Raw genomic sequence first — 20,284 nt, 5'->3', positions numbered from 1 at the left:
TTGGCCTGATCCTGCTGTTCCTTGGCCTGCTTACGTAACACAAGAAGATCCTTCCGTTGTTCCTGGACCTCCTCCTCCTGTTGCTGCGGCTGCTGTTCCTTCACCTCCCCATAAGGTTCTTTTGCCTCTAACTGTTGCTTCCTGTCCTCCTGACGACTTTTGGTTCTCCTCCCGCACCTCCTTGACCTCCTCTCGCTTCTCCTTAACCTCAACCAGTTTCTCAGCCTCCTCCGTTGCTCCTTGGCCTCCTCCCTCTGCTCCTTAACTTGGTGTTGCGTATTATCTCATCATTCCACCAGAGTTACTGCCATCTGGCGGTCCACACTGTGTGGAAGAAATTGGCTCGTGACCAGACGAAGTGGAAACCCGGGAAGAACTGATCCAACGACTTTGGATTTATATTGCAGCTGAGTGTGGCTGAAGGAAGAGAGGAAGGCCAAATTAATGAGGCATTTCCTGGAAGGATATTCACCGAGGATATTAGTAACTTTTGTTATGGGAGAAGTAACTTAGTTACTGAGAGAGTTTCCAGACTTGAGCAGGAGTCTGTCAGGCAGGTCAATCACATAGTGACTTGTGTTCAATGTCTCAGGTGTTGGGTCATTATCTTCCTTGTATCAAGTTTTCTTCTAACTTTAGTGAACGATCAAGTTGAACATAGTCATTGGTCACATGTTTTAACTGATGATTCTTTATGTTGCGGATTTGAACGTCCAGTAAAGTGACGAGTTACGACCTGACCAAGATGATCCCGGTGCACATTGGTTGATCTTTCTTTAATGATATGAAACAGACCAACAAACACACACCCAACACAAGTCCCCCATCTTCATGACCCTACAATGGATATCTTCTTTACATGTGAACCTTCTCACTATAGACACATAATTATGTGTGCTGCTTCACTGTCCTCACCACCATCATGTCTCTATATGTTCCAGTTGGTCGCTCCTCCACCACACCACCCACCCTGCCACCCTGCCTGGCTCTCCCTGCCACGGTATCACTTGGCTGTCCGGGACGCCTCATCTCCAACCCATGTGGGTCCGACCCCCTGGCGGTCGCGTACTGACGCATAGTCAGTAAGGCAAACCACTACGTCACGCAGGCCCGAGAGCTGCCAGTGACAGGTCACCTTCGACCAAGTTATATATTATCGTCAATGGACGAAAACAGCGACTATAGTCTGCCCAGGGAAGTCCTCACTCCAGAGGCCTCCATCATTACCCTGCTCCTGATTACAGCGCAGCCTCAAAGCCGCGCGGGCACCTAACACCATGGTGGGCGTCCATTATTAGGTCGTCATTACGAGATGAAGACGTCCATGACACGACACACAAGGCTACTGTTGCGTCCGCCACACAAACCACCACCACCATAACACTGGCTAATGTTCTCTGTTATGGTGGGAGGACCTCAGCCAGGCTCTGGTCTCTCTCTCTCTCTCTCTCTCTCTCTCTCTCTCTCTCTCTCTCTCTGACATGATGACTGCACCAGCTGCACAGCGCAGGCCACAGCTGGAGCCACACAGTTCACTCCGTGCACACCAGGACAGTGTACAGGGTATGGTATATATGAACACAGCCACTGTATATGTACCACTAGATCACACCACTGGGTCAGTTAACCACATATGAACACAACCACTATGTATGTACCACTGGATCACACCACTGGGTCAGTGTACAGGGTATGGTATATATGAACACATCCACTGTGTATGTACCACTAGATCACACCACTGGGTCAGTGTACAGGGTATGGTATATATGAACACAGCCACTGTGTATGTACCACTGGATCACACCACTGGGTCAGTGTACAGGGTATGGTATATATGAACACATCCACTGTGTATGTACCACTAGATCACACCACTGGGTCAGTGTACAGGGTATGGTATATATGAACACAGCCACTGTGTATGTACCACTACACCACACCACTGGGTCAGTGTACAGGGTATGGTATATATGAACACATCCACTGTGTATGTACCACTGGATCACACCACTGGATCTGTTAACCACATAATGATAATGTGTTGATGCAGATGTTGCTTCCTGACCACATGTTGGTCATTTTTACCATCATGATCTTTACTACTGTGACTCATGATGACATGAATGAATCACTTGAGTCATTGTGACAAACCACACAATAACAACGTAAATAACAGAAATACAAGAATCTGTTTCAGCAGTTCATGTAAAGGTTTACTGTAAACAACAAATTAGATATAATGACATCATATCAGACCAAGATATTACACCTCCGGCACAACTTCATCATAATGACAACACCTCCAGCACAACTTCATCATAATGACAACACCTCCACCACAACCTTCATCATAATGACAACACCTCCACCACAACTTAATCATAATGACAACACCTCCACCACAACTTCATCATAATCACAACACCTCCAGCACAACTTCATCATAATGACAACACCTCCAGCACAACTTCATCATAATCACAACACTTCCAGCACAACCTTCATCATAATGACAACACCTCTAGCACAACCTTCATCATAATGACAACACCTCCAGCACAACTTCATCATAATGACAACACCTCCACCACAACTTCATCATAATCACAACACCTCCAGCACAACTTCATCATAATGACAACACCACCACAACTTCATCATAATCACAACACCTCCAGCACAAATTCATCATAATGACAACACCTCCAGCACAACTTCATCATAATGACAACACCTCCACCACAACTTCATCATAATGACAACACCTCCACCACAACCTTCATCATAATGACAACACCTCCAGCACAACTTCATCATAATGACAACACCTCCACCACAACTTCATCATAATGACAACACCTCCACCACAACTTCATCATAATCACAACACCTCCAGCACAACTTCATCATAATGACAACACCTCCAGCACAACTTCATCATAATGACAACACCTCCACCACAACTTCATCATAATCACAACACCTCCAGCACAACCTTCATCATAATCACAACTCCTCCAGCACAACTTCATCATAACCACAACACCTCCAGCACAACTTCATCATAATGACAACACCTCCAGCACAACTTCATCATAATCACAACACCTCCAGCACAACATTCATCATAATCACAACACCTCCATCACAACCTTCATCATAACCACAACACCTCCATCACAACCTTCATCATAATCACACCACCTCCAGCACAACTTCATCATAATGACAACACCTCCAGCACAACTTCATCATAATGACAACACCTCCAGCACAACCTTCATCATAATCACAACACCTCCAGCACAACCTTCATCATAATCACAACACCTCCAGCACAACTTCATCATAATGACAACACCTCCACCACAACTTCATCATAATGACAACACCTCCACCACAACTTCATCATAATGACAACACCTCCACCACAACTTCATCATAATCACAACACCTCCAGCACAACCTTCATCATAATCACAACTCCTCCAGCACAACTTCATCATAACCACAACACTTCCAGCACAACTTCATCATAATGACAACACCTCCAGCACAACTTCATCATAATCACAACACCTCCAGCACAACATTCATCATAATCACAACACCTCCATCACAACCTTCATCATAACCACAACACCTCCATCACAACCTTCATCATAATCACACCACCTCCAGCACAACCTTCATCATAATGACAACACCTCCAGCACAACTTCATCATAATGACAACACCTCCAGCACAACCTTCATCATAATCACAACTCCTCCAGCACAACTTCATCATAACCACAACACCTCCAGCACAACTTCATCATAATGACAACACCTCCAGCACAACTTCATCATAATCACAACACCTCCAGCACAACATTCATCATAATCACACCACCTCCATCACAACCTTCATCATAACCACAACACCTCCATCACAACCTTCATCATAATCACACCACCTCCAGCACAACTTCATCATAATGACAACATCTCCAGCACAACTTCATCATAATGACAACACCTCCAGCACAACCTTCATCATAATCACAACACCTCCAGCACAACCTTCATCATAATCACAACACCTCCAGCACAACCTTCATCATAATCACAACACACATAATGACAAGACCAATTATCAAGCTTCAAACACCACAAGTTTGGTTGGTCGAGTGTGGTTGGTGTTGTAATCAGTGGTGGCAGGTCCTACTGGGACCCTCACTTGCCTCCACCAAAATTAACCAATTAAGACCTAATTAACCAGCCACAAACCCTCTCCCAGGCCGGCCTTGTGAGTTTTCTGGTTCATGTAAGTAGACACGTGTACACATAAGTGTGTGGAGTCATGTATACACACACATGTACACATGTGTTGGCATATGTCTAGAAGAGAATATAAATGACTTCCACCACAGACACTGCTGTTGTGGCCAGGCCTTCTGTAGTGGTGTCTCATTATACATATAAAGAATCGTTAACCAAACCTCATGAAGAAAACATGTACGAGAACCACCAGGTGAATGTGTGGCTGGTAATGTGATCTGTTGGTCAGATGTAGACTCGCCAGGTGAATGTGTGGCTGGTAATGTAATCTGTTGGTCAGATGTAGAGCCACCAGGTGAATGTGTGGCTGGTAATGTGATCTGTTGGTCAGATGTAGAGCCACCAGGTGAATGTGTGGCTGGTAATGTAATCTGTTGGTCAGATGTAGAGCCACCAGGTGAATGTGTGGCTGGTAATGTAATCTGTTGGTCAGATGTAGAACCACCAGGTGAATATGTGGCTGGTAATGTGATCTGTTGGTCAGATGTAGAGCCACCAGGTGAATGTGTGGCTGGTAATGTAATCTGTTGGTCAGATGTAGACTCGCCAGGTGAATGTGTGGCTGGTAATGTAATCTGTTGGTCTAATGTAGTACCACCAGATGAATGTGTGGCTGGTAATGTAATCTGTTGGTCTAATGTAGAACCACCAGGTGAATGTGTGGCTGGTAATGTAATCTGTTGCTCTAATGTAGAACCACCAGGTGAATGTGTGGCTGGTAATGTAATCTGTTGGTCTAATGTAGAACCACCAGGTGAATGTGTGGCTGGTAATGTAATCTGTTGGTCTAATGTAGAACCACCAGGTGAATGTGTGGCTGGTAATGTAATCTGTTGGTCTAATGTAGAACCACCAGGTGAATGTGTGACTGGTAATGTAATCTGTTGGTCTAATGTAGAACCACCAGGTGAATGTGTGGCTGGTAATGTAATCTGTTGGTCTAATGTAGACCCGCCAGGTGAATGTGTGGCTGGTACAGTAATGTAATCTGTTGGTCAGATGTAGAGCCACCAGGTGAATGTGTGACTGGTAATGTAATCTGTTGGTCTAATGTAGAACCACCAGGTGAATGTGTGGCTGGTAATGTAATCTGTTGGTCAGATGTAGAACCACCAGGTGAATGTGTGGCTGGTAATGTAATCTGTTGGTCAGATGTAGTACCACCAGGTGAATGTGTGGCTGGTAATGTAATCTGTTGGCGTAATTTCCTTAATGTCACTATAGGAAAGATATATTTCTCCTGTATTACAGTCTGCTGCATTAATCTCTTCAATTACTTTCCTCAGTGTTACAGTTAGTTGGATCAGTTTCCTCAGTGTTACAGTTACTTGGATCAGTTTCCTCAGTGTTACAGTCAGTGGGATCAGTTTCCTCAGTGTTGCAGTCAGTTGGATCAGTTTCCTCAGTGCTACAGTTAGTTGGATCAGTTTCCTCAGTGTTACAGTCAGTGGGATCAGTTTCCTCAGTGTTGCAGTCAGTTGGATCAGTTTCCTCAGTGTTACAGTCAGTGGGATCAGTTTCCTCGGTGTTACAGTCTACTGGATCAATTCCTTAGCTCTTCAGTCTACTGGATCAGTTTCCTCAGTGTTACAGTCTACTGGATCAGTTTCCTCAGTGTTACAGTGGTCGGCAGTGTAGGTCATCAACGGTAAGTGGTTGTCAGTGTGGGTCATCAACGGTAAGTGGTCGTCAGTGTAGGTCATCAACGGTAAGTGGTCGTCAGTGTAGGTCATCAACGGTAAGTGGTCGTCAGTGTAGGTCATGAACAGTAAGTGGTCGTCAGTGTAGGTCATCAACGGTAAGTGGTCGTCAGTGTAGGTCATCAACAGTAAGCGGTCGTCAGTGTAGGTCATCAACGGTAAGTGGTCGTCAGTGCAGGTCATCAACGGTAAGTGGTCGTCAGTGTAGGTCATGAACAGTAAGTGGTCGTCAGTGTAGGTCATCAACGGTAAGTGGTCGTCAGTGTAGGTCATCAACGGTAAGTGGTCGTCAGTGTAGGTCATCAACGGTAAGTGGTCGTCAGTGTAGGTCATCAACGGTATGTGGTCGTCAGTGTAGGTCATCAACAGTAAGCGGTCGTCAGTGTAGGTCATCAACGGTAAGTGGTCGTCAGTGCAGGTCATCAACGGTAAGTGGTCGTCAGTGTAGGTCATGAACAGTAAGTGGTCGTCAGTGTAGGTCATGAACAGTAAGTGGTCGTCAGTGTAGGTCATCAACGGTAAGTGGTCGTCAATGTAGGTCATCAACGGTAAATGGTCGTCAGTGTAGGTCATGAACAGTAAGTGGTCGTCAGTGTAGGTCATGAACAGTAAGTGGTCGTCAGTGTAGGTCATCAACGGTATGTGGTCGTCAGTGTTGGTCATCAACGGTAAGTGGTCGTCAGTGTAGGTCATCAACGGTAAGTGGTCGTCAGTGTAGGTCATCAACGGTATGTGGTCGTCAGTGTAGGTCATGAACAGTAAGTGGTCGTCAGTGTAGGTCATCAACGGTAAGTGGCCGTCAGTGCAGGTCATCAACGGTAAGTGGTCGTCAGTGTAGGTCATCAATGGTAAGTGGTCGTCAGTGTAGGTCATCAACGGTAAGTGGTCGTCAGTGTAGGTCATCAACGGTAAGTAGTCGTCAGTGTAGGTCATCAACGGTAAGTGGTCGTCAGTGTAGGTCATCATCGGTATGTGGTCGTCAGTGTAGGTCATCAGCAGTAAGTGGTCGTCAGTGTAGGTCATCAACGGTAAGTGGCCGTCAGTGTAGGTCATCAACGGTAAGTGGTCGTCAGTGTAGGTCATCAATGGCAAGTGGTCGTCAGTGTAGGTCATCAACGGTAAGTGGTCGTTAGTGTAGGTCATCAAAGGTAAGTAGTCGTCAGTGTAGGTCATCAACGGTAAGTGGTCGTCAGTGTAGGTCATCAACGGTAAGTGGTCGTCAGTGTAGGTCATCAATGGTAAGTGGTCGTCAGTGTAGGTCATCAACGGTAAGTGGTCGTCAGTGTAGGTCATCAACGGGAAGTAGTCGTCAGTGTAGGTCATCAACGGTAAGTAGTCGTCAGTGTAGGTCATCAACGGTAAGTGGTCGTCAGTGTAGGTCATCAACGGTATGTGGTCGTCAGTGTAGGTCATCAACGGTATGTGGTCGTCAGTGTAGGTCATCAACAGTAAGTGGTCGTCAGTGTAGGTCATCAACGGTAAGTGGCCGTCAGTGCAGGTCATCAACGGTAAGTGGTCGTCAGTGTAGGTCATCAATGGTAAGTGGTCGTCAGTGTAGGTCATCAACGGTAAGTGGTCGTCAGTGTAGGTCATCAACGGTAAGTAGTCGTCAGTGTAGGTCATCAACGGTAAGTGGTCGTCAGTGTAGGTCATCAACGGTATGTGGTCGTCAGTGTAGGTCATCAGCAGTAAGTGGTCGTCAGTGTAGTTCATCAACGGTAAGTGGCCGTTAGAGTAGGTCATCAACGGTAAGTGGTCGTCAGTGTAGGTCATCAATGGTAAGTGGTCGTCAGTGTAGGTCATCAACGGTAAGTGGTCGTCAGTGTAGGTCATCAACGGTAAGTAGTCGTCAGTGTAGGTCATCAACGGTAAGTGGTCGTCAGTGTAGGTCATCAACGGTAAGTGGTCGTCAGTGTAGGTCATCAATGGTAAGTGGTCGTCAGTGTAGGTCATCAACGGTAAGTGGTCGTCAGTGTAGGTCATCAACGGTAAGTAGTCGTCAGTGTAGGTCATCAATGGTAAGTGGTCGTCAGTGTAGGTCATCAACGGTAAGTGGTCGTCAGTGTAGGTCATCAATGGTAAGTGGTCGTCAGTGTAGGTCATCAACGGTAAGTGGTCGTCAGTGTAGGTCATCAACGGGAAGTAGTCGTCAGTGTAGGTCATCAACGGTAAGTAGTCGTCAGTGTAGGTCATCAACGGTAAGTGGTCGTCAGTGTAGGTCATCAACGGTAAGTAGTCGTCAGTGTAGGTCATCAACGGTAAGTGGTCGTCAGTGTAGGTCATCAACGGTAAGTGGTCGTCAGTATTCGTACGTCTACAATGTTCCTGTTTGATCCAGGTCAACGTAGGAGCAGTCTGGGTCGTTGATGTCACTGACGTCATCAACCATGAGGCCATCCATAATGAGATAATTAGCCTCACTCATTAAGTCTCTGGCAGGGAAGTATGAGGATCTAGAGCGGAAAATCTTTCAAAAAGTTTGAGACTTCGTCCAGGGTTTAATGTGCGAGTGAGTGAGTGAGTGAGTGAGAGGGACACTTGGCTACACATGAGGAAGTTGTGAGGAAAGGCAATTACCTCATGAAGGAGTGGGAATTAAATGTTCAGTTTAGTAATGTCTTTATGTAATAACCTGTCGCCCATGGACGCTTCCCTGGGCGTCTGCTGTCTACAACCCACTGACACGGAGGTTGTAAGATGGTTCCGGCCATCACAACACGTCAGGAGGGTTGTACTTGGTGGTACTTCCCTGAGTGGCGGTTGTAGGGCAGGTGGAGATCCAGGTGAGGTGTATCAGTCACTTCCTTACATAGCACTGGCTACGTATCGCTATGGGCGCAACGACAAGAGAAGCATCGCTATTATGTGAGAGTGAGAGGGTGTGTGAGAGAGAGAATGAGAGGGTGTGTGAGAGGGTGTGAGAGAGAGAGAGAGAGGTTAAGGGGAGAGGAGAGGGAGGAAGACAGTAAATGAAATCCAGCGTGAGAGAAGGAGAGTGTTTTGGGAGAGTGGAGGGAGAGTAGTTTGGTTGAGAGAGAGAAGCAAGAGACGTTCTCACATGATCCATGTGTGAGGTGAGGACCTTGAGTCAACATGTGAGGTGAGGGTCAGCACGTCTGCAGCAGCCACCACCAATGTGTCCACATGACTTAGCCTCGCTCAATACCCGAGACTTGGTTGGTCAGTAGTACACATGTAGCGCGGGATGTTATTTGGCCGACACATGTACGTACACCAGGATAAGGTCAACTTACACAGACAGGAAATGTACGTACACCAGGATAAGGTCAGCTAACACAGGCAGGAAATGTACGTACACCAGGATAAGGTCAGCTAACACAGGCAGGAAATGTACGTACACCAGGATAAGGTCAACTAACACAGGCAGGAAATGTACGTACACCAGGATAAGGTCAGCTAACACAGGCAGGAAATGTACGTACACCAGGATAAGGTCAATGACACAGGCAGGAAATGTACGTACACCAGGATAAGGTCAGCTAACACAGGCAGGAAATGTACGTACACCAGGATAAGGTCAGCTAACACAGGCAGGAAGATCAAAACTAAAATGACACCAACATAATATTGAAAACATGTAAACAACATTATGATCAAACTAAGTTAAACCTGTTGTGACAGAAATGACTTACGACTGATTTTTGCGTCAACTTCTCCCACAAAAGTAGTAAAGTAAATCAGGAAACTTAGTAAATCAATCATGTCAATATCAGTTATAGGTCACATGAGCAGGTCAGGTCACGTTGGTCACCTCCTGGGTTCGGTATAGACAAGATGGTCGTGGCTGACTCACAAGGATAATGAGAGGCCGTCATGTCTCACACTGAGATCTCTCACAACCACATAATAAGAAGGTTGTAAACATGCCACCTCATCCAGTGGAAGTGGAAGACAGAGGTGAGTGAGTACATCATCAGCTGGGCCTCACCTCCCCCAACACATTAACCAAGGTGGAATACTCTTGATATTGTCCACCAAAATAACCAACCAAACCTGTACAAATCATCATGATGTCTTGCCATCACCTGGAGCCATGAATGACTTAGTTAAACTGATGATAACCCAAGCAGGTGGGTCTGCTGAGCAGGAGGTGCTCCTGCTGACACCACCAGGGCAGTGACCACAGTGAGGCCTGCTGGTTACTGGTGGCAGACACCACCAGGGCAGTGACCACAGTGAGACCTGCTGGTTACTGGTGGCAGACACCACCAGGGCAGTGACCACAGTGAGACCTGCTGGTTACTGGTGGCAGACACCACCAGGGAAGTGACCACAGTGAGACCTGCTGGTTACTGGTTGCAGACACCACCAGGGCAGTGACCACAGTGAGACCTGCTGGTTACTGGTGGCAGACACCACCAGGGCAGTGACCACAGTGAGGCCTGCTGATTACTGGTGGCAGACACCACCAGGGCTGTGACCACAGTGACACCTGCTGGTTACACTTGGAGTCCTTGCACTTGTAGGTAAGGACACGTCCTCAACTTTCCTTCTTGGTGCCTCCACTTCTGCCTCCCTTGCCTGGTGTTCCTCACCATCCACCACACAACAGGGGCTGCCAGTGACGACCCACATAATGGTGCCCTCCCTCCTCCTTCTTCTCCCTCCTCCTCCTCCCTCCTTCCCTCCTCCTCCCTCCTTTTTACACACTTCCTGACAAGAGCTGCTCAGCACAGTGACTACCCTCCTGACTCCCTCCCACCATCACCCACATTTCATCTGACAGTTCGGGATCAAGTTACTGCACCACTCTCGCCACCGTCAGCTCCTGCCATCTGCGATCACTCGTCCCTTAGTTACAGTTCGGTATCACAGCCGCAATGAACCTATCCGAGCTCTTCAGGCCATTATATAACCTTTGACCTGACCATCATGGCTGAGGTCGATCAGTGGTCAACTTTCCTGCACACATACACACACACAAAAAAACACAAAAAATGTACATATTGCTAATTAGGCTCCGTGGTGTAGTTGTTATCACATCTGTTTTATAAGCACTTGATCTGGGTTCGAATCTTGGCGGATATACATTTTTTTAGTTTCTTATCCTTTAGTATTTTTTTTTTCTAAATAATGAACATCTATCTGTCTACCTGCAGCGGGGATCGAACCTGGCCCAGACGACTGAAAATCAAAAGCGCTACCGACCACATCAACCAAAGAGGAAAGTACACACTGATCTACTTATGTATGTTTAGGTGACACAAACATACATTCAGAGCCACAGTGATGTATGCATTATGGGTTTGGTGTAGACCAGACAAGTTATTAACACCAGGAGTTTCTGAACCTGGCAGACGCGAGGATGGTCATGTTCTTGTTATATAAAGTTCTCACCAACACGACCAACAACAATGTTCTCCATCAGAAAGAGATGAAGAAAGACCACATCTGCTGACATCCATTCTCTAGCTGTCAAGTGTAATGCACCGAAACCACAGCTCCCTATCCACTCCAGGCCCCACAGACCTTTCCATGGTTTACCCCGGACGCTTCACATGCCCTGTTTCAGTCCATTGACAGCATGGCGACCTTGTGTACCATATCGTTCCAATTCTCACCATCCCATGCATGCCTTTCACCCTCCTGCATGTTCAGGCCCAGATCACTCAAAGTGCTTTTCATTCTATCCTTATATCTCCAACTTGGTCTACCGCTTCTCCTTGTTCTCTTTACTCCAGACACATATCCTCTTTGGCAAACTCTCTTCACTTATCATTCACTCCATATGTCCAAAAGATTTGAGTACATACTATTCAACTCTCACATCCACACTGTTCTACCACACTTTTCTCTTACCCTTTTATCGCTTACTCGATCAACCCACCTCACACCATATACTGTCCTCAAATATTTCATTCCCAACAAATTCACACACCTCCACACGTCCTCATCTATAGCCCATGCATTGTATCCGTACAACATTGGTGGGACTACGAGACCTTTACACATCCATCTTCGCTCTCTAAGATGCCAACCTCACTTTCCAGACATTCCTCAAGGCACCCAGAACCTTCACTACCTCACCCACCTTGTGGCTCACTACCGCTTCCATGCTTCCATTTGCTGTCATGTATCAAAACACTTCACTTCCTCCAAATTTTCTCCATTCAAACTCACCCCACCTAACCTGTCTCACTACTTTGCTAACCTTAATCTTATTCATATCCACCATTCACTTCTTCCTTTCACGCATTTTTCCAAACTCAGTCACCAACTTCTGCAATTTCTTACTTGAACCTGTGCCTCCCTCACCATATATAAACATTTGATCTGCAATGATGACATCACACACACCTGCGACAGACCAACCTTCACTTGGAACCAGCTACTTTCCTCCTCCTCGCCCACACACACGTCTTACACTCTTGATAAAAACTTATCACTACTTCTAGCAGTTTTCCTACCACACCATACATTCTTATGACCTTCCACAAGGCATCTCTATCAACCCTGTCATATGCTTTCTCCAGATCCATAAATATCACATACAAATCTTTGTTCCTCAAGTATTTCTCTCACACATATTCTTTAGAGAAAACACCTGACCCACACCTCCTCCTGTACCACCTCTGGAACCACACAGTTCTTGCTCAGTCTGCTGCTCTGTACGTACGTGCACTCACCCTCTCAGTCACTTGTCTAGCATACAAGTTACCAGGTGGACCTCACTGGTGAGGGCAGAACCTGCTCTGGTCTCCGCTTGAACCAATGAATTTCAAGTTAGGACAGCGACCTGAAGCCTTACTTCATAGGCAGGGGAAAGAAAGTGAGCAGTTAATCCTCTTACGACCGATGGCGCTACAGGATTTCTTCTTGGGGAAAACATATAAGCGAGTGAGCAGTGTGCGCCCTCCTGGCTTGTTTACAACCGTAGCCAATTTGAGCGGGATTGTCTGGGACACCAGCCTATCATAGAGGGATCTAGGGCATGGCCCACTCGACTGCCACCACTTTCCACGACACTGTTTGTGGCAGATGGAGTTCACACAATATACACCGAGGAGGCCAGGAGTGGTGTACTGTTGTACACGGAGGAGGCCAGTACTGGTGTACTGTTTTACACGAACACGGAGGAGGCCAGGAGTGGTGTACTGTTGTACATGAACACGGAGGAGGCCAGTACTGGTGTACTGTTGTACATGAACACGGAGGAGGCCAGTATTGGTGTACTGTTGTACACGAGGAGGCCAGGAGTGGTGTACTGTAGTACACGAACATGGAGGAGGCCAGTACTGGTGTACTGTTGTACACGAGGAGGCCAGGAGTGGTGTACTGTTGTACATGAACACGGAGGAGGCCATGAGTGGCCTCTGCTGCTGCCTGTATGTTCATGAGAGGCGGACGTTACTGTAGCACTGGACACTACTAAGACAACTGCCTGTCTGAGGCCAACAACGTGATAGCGGGAGGTGGTGGAGGTGTGTGTGTGTGTGTGTGTGTGTGTGTGTACATACGGATCACAACCTCACAGTACAATGATGAGGTTGTGTGTTGTGTTGCTCCTGCTGGCCACGTCCACAACATCTTCACCTCCTCACCACTCACTCGGTCATAAGGTCGCTGGACGCCTGGGTCAACCCCGGTGCTCCAGCCTTGCTGGCTACAGAGAGTACAACTATAATGTCTCCAGTAATTACGATGTACGACTGTCTTCCCAGGATTTGATTTAGGCCGGTGTCCAGGATGATGTACGTTTCCTAGGATGATCTACAATACCCAGGATGATGTACGTTTCCCTGGATGATCTACAATACCCAGGATGATCTACAATATCCAGGATGATGTACGTTTCCCAGGATGATCTACAATACCCAGGATGATCTACAATATCCAGGATGATGTACGTTTCCCAGGATGATCTACAATACCCAGGATGATCTACAATACCCAGGATGACATACGTTTCCCAGGATGTTCTACGTTTCCCTGGATGCTCTAAATTTCCCAGAATGGTCTTCGTTTCCCGGGATAGTCTAAATTTTCCCAACACCACACATGGCCCCTGTGGGATATCCCTACACAATATTCAGATCCCAACACCACTATTGTGTCGAGCCGACATATGTGAAAATGTGGCCACACGAGGCTCCTCATGCCTGGCCCTCAGATGGCCACACGAGGCTCCTCCTGTCTGGCCCTCAGGTGGCCACACGAGGCTCCTCATGTCTGGCCCTCAGATGGCCACACGAGGCTCCTCATGCCTGGCCCTCAGGTGGCCACACGAGGCTCCTCCTGTCTGGCCCTCAGGTGGCCACACGAGGCTCCTCATGCCTGGCCCTCAGGTGGCCACACGAGTGTGCGCCGCCCACCACCACACTTGTACTACAGCCTTGTACAAGAGACGACCTGAACCCCTGCCCGGTGGAGGCAGGTGGCCAAGGTGGAAGACGACAGGGGAAGGTGGTGGAGGTGGAGGTGGCAGCATTTTAATTTGCCCAGGACAGGTTAGGAAGGTGGAGGGGGGGGGTGAAGTTGGTCATTATCTTGCCACTTGACTACCTCTCTAACCATTTGGTTATGTTGGATACAAGACGTGAACCTGATCAAGGCCTTTACCACGTAGCTGAAGTGTGCTCCACACAAGACTATACCAACACCCTCCACCCTCCTCCACCTGGGCTCCACACTGCTACAGGCCAGTGACCATAGCAGCCCAGCCTCGGGCACCCACCTGCTATAGACCAGTCATCATAACATATAATGCTAAGCAACAACATGGCAGGAAGGACCTAACATTAAACTATGATAAACACGATCACTCAAGTTGAGTGGCGGGCCAGTACACACGCTCGGTGCGCACGTCATCAAACACGTGGCATGGTCCAACACGTGCTGGTATGATATACACGTGTCATGGTCCAACACGTGCTGGTATGATAACAAACACGTGTCATGGTCCAACACGTGCTGGTATGATAACAAACACGTGTCATGGTCCAACACGTGCTGGTATGATAACAAACACGTGTCATGGTACAACACGTGCTGGTATGATAACAAACACGTGTCATGGTCCAACACGTGCGGGTATGATAACACGTGTCATGGTCCAACACGTGCTGGTATGATAACAAACACGTGTCATGGTCCAACACGTGCTGGTATGATGACAAACACGTGTCATGGTCCAACACGTGCTGGTATGATGACAAACACGTGTCATGGTCCAACACGTGCTGGTATGATAACAAACACGTGTCATGGTCCAACACGTGCTGGTATGATAACAAACACGTGTCATGGTACAACACGTGCTGGTATGATAACAAACACGTGTCATGGTCCAACACGTGCTGGTATGATAACACGTGTCATGGTCCAACACGTGCTGGTATGATAACAAACACGTGTCATGGTCCAGCACGTGCTGGTATGATAACAAACACGTGTCATGGTCCAACACGTGCTGGTATGATAACAAACACGTGTCATGGTACAACACGTGCTGGTATGATAACAAACACGTGTCATGGTCCAACACGTGCTGGTATGATAACACGTGTCATGGTCCAACACGTGCTGGTATGATAACAAACACGTGTCATGGTCCAGCACGTGCTGGTATGATAACAAACACGTGTCGTGGTCCAACACGTGCTGGTATGATAACTGAGGACGATGATAACTGATCAACATATGACACAGGTCAAATCATGATAACAATGACACGTGTCTGCCTAATTACCCCAAACAATAACAAGTAACTAAATCGTTATTGATAACTGACCTTAACTTGGCGTCCTGACGTGGTCATCTTGCTCTGTGGTTATCAGTTATCTTTAGTAACTATATTCACTGTATGTACTTCACTGCTTGATCAATAATCACTTTCAAGGTATGGGTCACTTTCACTGTTTAACTTTCACCGTTTAATAACACCTTTCACTGTATGTCTCACTTTCACTAGTATTTATTTCACTGTTTTCTTAGGAACCATATCTTTATTATGTCACCTTCACTGTCGTCTACTTCACTGCTGGCTAAGTGATCACTTTCACTGTATGAATCACTTTCCTCATGGTTTACTATGAAGATATCAGTCAATATCACTACATTAAACTTTAACTCGCTAGCAATTAAAAAGTGATAACAAAAATCCATCATAGTGAATAACTAATAAATGATTAAGTGAAAATATATATTGTTTCACTGTTCACTATCGACGGTCGAACTCACTGCAATACGTCTGGCTTCATTACACGTTTCCTTCACAATTTACACAGTAAGGTCACAAGTCACTCAAGGTCACACATGACCTAAGGTCACACATACCTAAGGCCACACGTGACTTAAGGTCACACGTGACTTAAGGTCACACATGACTTAAGGTCACACATAACCTAAGGTCACACATGACCTAAGGTCACACATAACCTAAGGTCACACGTGACTTAAGGTCACACATGACTTAAGGTCACACATGACTTACTTGGTGATGTAGGGAGGGATGAGCCACACACAAGTGACCTGGCTGGTGTGTGGACCACAAGTGGTCGCCAGCCACACACACACACCAAACACCGGCCACACCACCAACTACCTCGTTACCCCCTCCCTCGTTAACGACCTCACCTCGTCTCCCGGACGTGGCCACAATAATATCTAATAATAACAACTTTCTGTTGCCATCAGCTGGAGTTGTAAGAGATGTTATTATAATCCTTGAGTGACGTCATGATGCAGGTTGCCTGACCATCGTGTTTCACAACAACCCTAATGTTGACATCCGGGGATGATAGTGCTATCCAACCAGGCAGACAAAGGCAACGGGAAGGTCGAAACCTTCAAGACTTTGAACACAGTTATGGCCACTGTCTACACATAGCTGGTTGGTGGTCCTGTCTCCATATGGTAATGATGGAAGCCTTTACTGTCACCCACACCCCGTCAGTCGACCTGCCTCGCCCTACCCTGGGTGATCACCCGCACCCCGTCAGTCGACCTGCCTCGCCCTACCCTGGGTGATCACCCGCACCCCGTCAGTCGACCTGCCTCGCCCTACCCTGGGTGATCACCCACACCCCGTCAGTCGACCTGCCTCGCCCTACCCTGGGTGATCACCCACACCCCGTCAGTCGACCTGCCTCACCCTACCCATCACCCACACCCCGTCAGTCGACCTGCCTCACCCAACCCTGGGTGATCACCCACACCCCGTCAGTCGACCTGCCTCACCCTACCCTGTGAGGTGCAGGTTGTACTGAGGTGTGAGGATAGAGTGTACAGATGTGAGGTGCAGGGTGTACTGAGGTGTGAGGATAGAGTGTACAGATGTGAGGTGCAGGGTGTACTGAGGTGTGAGGATAGAGTGTACAGATGTGAGGTGCAGGGTGTACTGAGGTGTGAGGATAGAGTGTACAGATGTGAGGTGCAGGGTGTACTGAGGTGAGAGGATAGAGAGTATAGATGTGAGGTGCAGGTTGTACTGAGGTGTGAGGATAGAGTGTACAGATGTGAGGTGCAGGGTGTACTGAGGTGTGAGGATAGAGTGTACAGATGTGAGGTGCAGGGTGTACTGAGGTGTGAGGATAGAGTGTACAGATGTGAGGTGCAGGGTGTACTGAGGTGTGAGGATAGAGTGTACAGATGTGTGGTGCAGGTTGTACTGAGGTGTGAGGATAGTGTGTACAGATGTGAGGTGCAGGTTGTACTGAGGTGTGAGGATAGAGTGTACAGATGTGAGGTGCAGGTTGTACTGAGGTGTAGGATAAGAGTGTACAGGATGTGGGAGTGCTGGTTTGTACTGATGTGTAGGATGAGTGTACAGATGTGAGGTGCAAGTGTACTGAGGTGTGAGGATAGTGTGTACAGATGTGAGGTGCTGGTTGTACTGAGGTGTGAGGATAGAGTGTACAGATGTGAGGTGCAGGTTGTACTGAGGTGTGAGGATAGAGTGTACAGATGTGAGGTGCAGGTTGTACTGAGGTGTGAGGATAGTGTGTACAGATGTGAGTGCAGGGTGTACTGTGGTGTGAGGATAGTGGGTACAGATGTGAGGTGCAGGGTGTACTGAGGTGTGAGGATTAGAGTGTACAGATGTGAGGTGCAGGGTGTACTGAGGTGTGAGGATAGAGTGTACAGATGTGAGGTGCAGGTTGTACTGAGGTGTGAGGATAGAGTGTACAGATGTGAGGTGCAGGGTGTACTGAGGTGTAAGGAGAGGTGGCTGGAGGTGTACCACTTGTGGTGTTTCATGTATACTGAGGTGAGGAGGGCGTGGCCAAGCGGCCACACCCACAACACAGTCAGTGTGACCTTACCTCACTTCAGTGGCTGTTTGCTTCCTTCTGTTGTGCTGAGGAAGACAATAAACAATGTTAGAGAATGGTTCTCCTGTGTCACCATGTAAGAGCTCTTACTATCCCCGTTTTCTGTTTCTCCATACACCACCACTAATTCCCGTTTTCTCTTTTTCCACACCTCACCAGTCATTACCGTTTCGTCGTTTTCCACAGGTGACCAGTGAGTAGCGTGCATCATCTTACACTGGGGACGTGTATGTAGTGATGATGTTTGTTGAGGAAGGCAGTAAGGTGAGTTTAGGTGTACATTGTACACTGTGTACAGGTGATGCCTCACTCACATGTGTGAGGCTCCGTGTGTACCACCGCACGGCCGGGCAGGTCTTGTGTGTGTGTGTGTGTGTGTGTGTGTGTGTGTGGTACAATACTGACAACACTACAGGTCATTAACACTGGCAGGAGAACAAGGAGAGTCATTATTGTTACCCACTTCCTGACCTGGAGAATATGTTACTATTAATAACTACATCAAGACCGCCTGTATCCCTCCACACCACAACTCTACATCATAACTTGACACAGAACTTACATAAAATGGCCTCCGTCTGCTTCCCAGGAATAATAATAATAATAATAATAATAATAAACAATAAACAAAACATCGCCATGACAAATAAACCTCACACGACCCAAAATATTTTCGTCCAACAATTGCCGCCGGAAAGACCCACATATATGTGTGTGGGAGAGGGAGGGCAGACCTACATATATGTGTGTGGGGGAGGGAGGGCAGACCCACATATATGTGTGGGGGGAGGGAGGGCAGACCTACATATATGTGTGTGGGGGAGGGAGGGCAGACCCACATATATGTGTGTGGGGGAGGGAGGGCAGACCCACATATATGTGTGTGGGAGAGGGAGGGCAGACCTACATATATGTGTGTGGGGGAGGGAGGGCAGACCCACATATATGTGTGTGGGGGAGGGAGGGCAGACCCACATATATGTGTGTGGGGGAGGGAGGGCAGACCCACATATATGTGTGTGGGGGAGGGAGGGCAGACCCACATATATGTGTGTGGGGGAGGGAGGGCAGACCCACATATATGTGTGTGGGGGAGGGAGGGCAGACCCACATATATGTGTATGGGGAGGGAGGGCAGACCCACATATATGTGTGTGGGGGAGGGAGGGCAGACCCACATATATGTGTGTGGGGAGGGAGGGCAGACCCACATATATGTGTGGGGGGGAGGGAGGGCAGACCCACATATATGTGTGTGGGGGAGGGAGGGCAGACCCACATATATGTGTGGGGGGAGGGAGGGCAGACCCACATATATGTGTGTGGGGGAGGGAGGGCAGACCCACATATATGTGTGTGGGGGAGGGAGGGCAGACCCACATATATGTGTGTGGGGGAGGGAGGGCAGACCCACATATATGTGTGTGGGGGAGGGAGGGCAGACCCACATATATGTGTGTGGGGGAGGGAGGGCAGACCCACATATATGTGTGTGGGGGAGGGAGGGCAGACCCACATATATGTGTGTGGGGGAGGGAGGGCAGACCCACATATATGTGTGTGGGGGAGGGAGGGCAGACCCACATATATGTGTGTGGGGGAGGGAGGGCAGACCCACATATATGTGTGTGGGGGAGGGAGGGCAGACCCACATATATGTGTGTGGGGGAGGGAGGGCAGACCCACATATATGTGTGTGGGGGAGGGAGGGCAGACCCACATATATGTGTGTGGGGGAGGGAGGGCAGACCCACATATATGTGTGTGGGGGAGGGAGGGCAGACCCACATATATGTGTGTGGGGGAGGGAGGGCAGACCCACATATATGTGTGTGGGGGAGGGAGGGCAGACCCACATATATGTGTGTGGGGGAGGGAGGGCAGACCCACATATATGTGTGTGGGGGAGGGAGGGCAGAACCCACATATATGTGTGTGGGGGAGGGAGGGCAGACCCACATATAT

General features: G+C 47.9%; 1 protein-coding gene across 1 annotated transcript in view; it reads right to left on the bottom strand.

The window, feature by feature from the left end:
- LOC139756436 (chitinase-3-like protein 2) overlaps positions 1-16,518 on the bottom strand; it is a 213,358-nt gene extending 196,840 nt beyond the window's left edge. Inside the window, exon 1 of the mRNA XM_071675876.1 lies at positions 15,778-16,518. The gene's annotated coding sequence lies outside the window, so the exon portion shown is untranslated. The remainder of the gene's footprint in view (positions 1-15,777) is intronic.
- Between the last annotated feature and the right edge of the window lie 3,766 nt (positions 16,519-20,284).

Source organism: Panulirus ornatus, chromosome 21, assembly GCF_036320965.1.
Source record: "Panulirus ornatus isolate Po-2019 chromosome 21, ASM3632096v1, whole genome shotgun sequence".
NCBI lineage: Eukaryota > Metazoa > Arthropoda > Malacostraca > Decapoda > Palinuridae > Panulirus > Panulirus ornatus.
This window is presented reverse-complemented; position numbering and strand designations above follow the sequence as displayed.